Here is a 4820-nt window from a genome sequence, read left to right on the forward strand (position 1 = left end):
CACAGGTTTATAAACTACGCACAGGTTCTTCACAATGTGCACACCTTAATCCCCATCTTTGTTTCTTTTGATCTTTGATAGAAGAAACCCACACACACAACAGTTTTGACAGAAAAACTACTTACCTAAACTACTCTCCCACTCCTATTTTTCAGTCTGGAGTCTCACAGAAGAAATTCTGCCAAAGGAGGAACTGCACTGCCTGTGCATTCAAAGAGAGGCATTGTGAGCAAAGATCCAACAAGAACCCACCTTACACATCTCTGAGACCTAAACAATACAGAGTAACTAAGCAATAGAACACTGAGTACTCTGAGGTTCCAGTTAGAGTCACCTGAAAAAAGGTGCACTTGCAAAAAAAAGACCTTTCAGTCTTTCATTTTAGACATACACAATCAAGGAGAAAAAAGGTTGTATATACACATAGAAGTGAGAGACACACATGACTATTTTTAAAAATAATGAGGTATTTGAAAGCTGTGAAGATGGACACAAAATTACAAACTGGCATTTTGGTGTAGCAATTCATATATTTCTTTTGCTATCTAAAGGAAAACCAATTAACTTTATGCCCTTTTTGAAGCCTGCAGTATGTGTTTAATTGCTCCAAAGGAGCCATCAGAAAAGGCTTTAACTAGATTGGAGCCCTCAAAAAGAAGAATCCAGCTCCAAAGTAGTCATTGCCAACCCACAATGAAATGTGAGACAAATTCTAAATTCCTTTGCAGATGTGGACTAATTCTATGATTGGACTGTGAAACAGAGCTTATGCTCTGGTGCTACATTTGGAAAACCAAAGAAGACTCTTATTTGAAATTCTTCCAATGAAATAGCTTGAAATACATTTCCATGAGGGAATTCATGGACTGCAGTTCTGCCAATGCCCAGCACGGGGAGAGGAACAGACCAGAAAGAGCATTTGTTAAATAGCAGTATTGGAACAACAAATCAGTAAAAAGATGTTTCCAGGGTAAGATATTTTAGTTTGGATTAGACATGGTCTTGTGTAAATATAACAGCCTCTTTATTCACTTACACTTCCACGAGCACCAGTAAAGCTTAGGAGACACTTGGCTCCTAATGAAGCCATCATGCTGGAACAGTTGTGTTTTCTATCCTCTAGTTCTCAGCTACACCTCCACAGACTGCCTGGAGAGAGAATTTACCCGGAGTTAAGAACATTAGTTTATAAATTCCTGGCACCTGGTCAAACTTCTAATCATTTACCTCTTGCCTCCTGTCCTTTCTTTCTCCTAAGTAAAAAACTTGTTCCTTTGGCTTTGTTTTTAAAGGCTCTTTCTGACTTCAAAGCAATTCTAAATATCAGGCTACTCATTTAGGTGCATAGCTACTGTACATATTTGAATACCTGTAAATATCAGGGTATGGTTCACACTGTGTCACTCCAATACCAGCTTGCTGCCAGACCAGAAAGGGAAGTTGTATTCCTTTCCTGCTCCTCCCAGTCTTAGCCAAAATGTTTCTTCCCATGTTGCAATAGCTCAGGAAGTTACTTGATGTCAAGGTAAACTGAGTCAATTCAATCATAACTCAACCCTAAAACACCTCTCCATTTTAAAGCTGTTGGTAGTGAGCAAGTAACTTCTTGAAGCTAACTAGTTAACCTGTTTGGAGCTTTCTAGTGAAATCCGTCTTTCTCTTCTGCTTCAGTTCACGTGGCTAAAGCATTGGTGCTTCATAGGTGCCCCTGCCAGGCTGCAAAGTGCTTGTGGGAGCTTGGGTGGAAGTTACCACAAAGTACAGACCACTGTTTCTCATACCATATGAGCATAGCCCTCCACTTCACTGCTACGGGACTGACTCACCACAGACTGCAAATTAGTGGTGAAGCTGCCTTGGGATAGCTTATTGTATTAATAACTTGCTCTCACCAAAAAATAAGTCCTGTTCCCCATTCTTACTTTATACCAGCCCTGGCATTTGTCAAATACCTCTTATTTGATTCATCTGAGTAGCCCAGGCGGAAAAAGAAAGTGGATTATTCTGTCACTAAATGTAATGAGCTGGACAGACCTAGAACAGGGTCTCACAGCTCAGAGGCAGCACAAGGATGGCAGAACTGCAGATGTGAGGGGACAATTTCTTTGCCCCTCAGTCATCATAGGTTAACTCTAAGCTGGGCCAGACTCTTCTTCTCTAAGCAGTCTTGATCACTTAAGTCATTCATGACATGAGAATGGATTTATATGGTGGTTCTCAATAAGAAAAGCATTTTAGCATTTATTAAATGAAGAGCTAGTATATTTATTCTAAACATTTTGATGCAGAGGAGATTAAAACAAGAAAAGCTCTAATAAAGCTTTAAAACCTCAAGCAAACAGGACCATTTACACTCCAGTGGATATTTTGCCAGTAAAATTATCATAATTCCACTTTTATTTTGAGTACCAGCTGTTCCAAAGTGGAAAAACAAACTACTGGCCCTGTTTAAAATTTAGTGTTTGAGTTTACACAATTCCATGTGTGACAGCCTGCAAAACAGGTTTGTACACTCTGAAGGACATCTGGCATCTTTTGAAATTCTGTGGACTAATTGTCTATATCCTAGCAAGAAGTACCTAGGGAATAAGTACCTTTCAAGGAAGGAAGAAAGGTTGTGAAACACAATTCTTTTCCTCTGAAAACAGTGGTAATATGCACTTCTGCACCTCTGATCAAATGCGTATTTGGCCCTACTCCCCCTACACAAACACAAAAAAATTATCACAACTCAGTGCTTTAGGAGCCATTGGAAAGAAGGCCCATTTCAAAAACTTTCAAGAAGTTTTCTTAAGGAATGCCAAAATGTGTGCAAGAATTGCTGTCTCTGTGCTCTTTGTGTTGATCATCCTAAGGTACATGTTAACTGCTCAGAAAAAGCAGGACCTGCCTCCAGCTTCTGAGGCTTTCCAGATCTGTAGGCTGTGTCAGGGCTCAAACAAAACGCCAGCTTGCAGTACAGCATTGCCCTCATTATAAATCTGAGCTGTTCCATGCTCACAGTGACAGTAAAAAGTGTTCAGTAACAAGTCACTCTGTCAGCAGAATGCGTGCAGCTTGCTCTCCAGTGCAGTGCCATCTATTATTCAACACTAGTAATCCCTGAGTGCTGAAATGGTGCTACCTTGTTTCTGTACTATATGAAATGTATCACACACCTCTTGGCTAATAAATGTCACCTGACTAGCAAAGGTTAGAACTAAAAGAAAGCAAACCCAAACAACACACTGTGTACTCCTTTTCCTTTTGTTAAACAGAAAAGTGATTGCCATGCACAGCTGGGACTTGCAGCTTGACAAAATTCCAAATATTACAACAGTAGCACAGGGGAGACTCTTCCTTAATTATATTCAATTTGAAAAATAGAAACTGACATTGTCTGAAAACTGAAGAGTAACTCTGCCAGAGAATAGGGCTAGGGTTAACCTCTTGGTGGGGCTTGAAGGAAAGGCTTCCACTTAGGCACAGGTTTTTAGTCTCTCATTTTAAGTGACACTTTTTCTTCCAAAATGAACTTTCTGTGGTGTTAGTGGGGCTTTGGTTTTTGTCGGTTTTTTGGGGTTTTGCGGTTTGTTATTTTTTGCTTTTGTAAGTGCTACCCTGCACACTAATGTTCTCCCTGGTTATGATCTGTTGGAAACCCATATCTTCATTACCATCTGTAGAAGTTTTTGTTTGTCCATGGCCCACACGTTGCTGCTGGTTTGCAGCCAGAAACCCTCTGGTTGTCATGTCAGGATTACATTACACAAATGCCCCTTCAGGAGAGCTTTTGTTCTCCAACCAAAACTGCCCAGGACTCTACCAAACAGAGATCTTGCATTTTTAGTTCTAAGACCACCTGCTTTAAAACAACCCTGTAATCTGTCCTAGAGTGTTCTGATATGAATAATGCTGCAGATGACTCGCTCCTCATGTCAGAACCCCAAGAAACTCCCGAGTATTTGCTTTGTGTAGTTATAAACACACTGCACCCTACAAGACAAAATGCTTCCACAGCCTCATGCAGCCCCATAACCAAAATCTACTTGTTTCCCCTCTGTTCTGCGCTGTTTCCTCCAAATATACTTAACTTCAAGCGATGTTTTTTGGGTTTGTTTGTTGAGATTTTGTCTTTAAAATTTCTAAGAGTCATAGGAGTGAAGGAAGGGCCTCAGTCTTTGCAAAGTCCTACTGACTCTGCCTTAACTGGATGTGTTTTTTACATGGTAACAACCAAGTCAAAGTGTCCTATAGAATGACCAAAATTGGAACTTTCTCTGCGTCCTGTCCACTTTTGGCTGGACCGGTAGGGCACCGTTCCCTCCTGCAACCCGTGGGAGGCCGTGTGCTCCCCCAGCTTCCCCGGGAGCTCTGCTGCCGCCGCTGCTCTCCAGGACGGGTTCGGTGGGAAGCGATGGGAGCTGACCCGGTCGGTGCCCGTCCCGCCTGTCCTGTCCCTGTGCACCTCTGCTCTCCAGGACGGGTTCAGTGTCATCGGGCACCGCCGGGCGCTGGCCCGGGCGGCTCCGGTCCCGCCTGAGGCGTTCGCGCCAGCACCGCGCTCCGCAACCCCCTGGAAAAGGGGGCGGTGCCGGCAGGGACGCATGGCGCGCGCGGGGGCCCATGGGAATTGCAGTTCCTGAGCGCGCAGGGAACGCAGGCAACTCCATTTCCCGTCTGTCCTCGGGAGGAGGGGGCGGGTGCTCGCGCGTGGTATGACGGGTATTGTAGTTCTTGCGCCGCGCCTCCGACGTGCGGTAGGAGGAGGGCCGGGGGAGATAAAAACTACTACGATGGCGGTAGGAGAGGCTGCCGGGAGGGGGTACGGCGGCCCGAGA

This window comes from Haemorhous mexicanus, chromosome 17, assembly GCF_027477595.1.
Source record: "Haemorhous mexicanus isolate bHaeMex1 chromosome 17, bHaeMex1.pri, whole genome shotgun sequence".
Classification (NCBI taxonomy): domain Eukaryota; kingdom Metazoa; phylum Chordata; class Aves; order Passeriformes; family Fringillidae; genus Haemorhous; species Haemorhous mexicanus.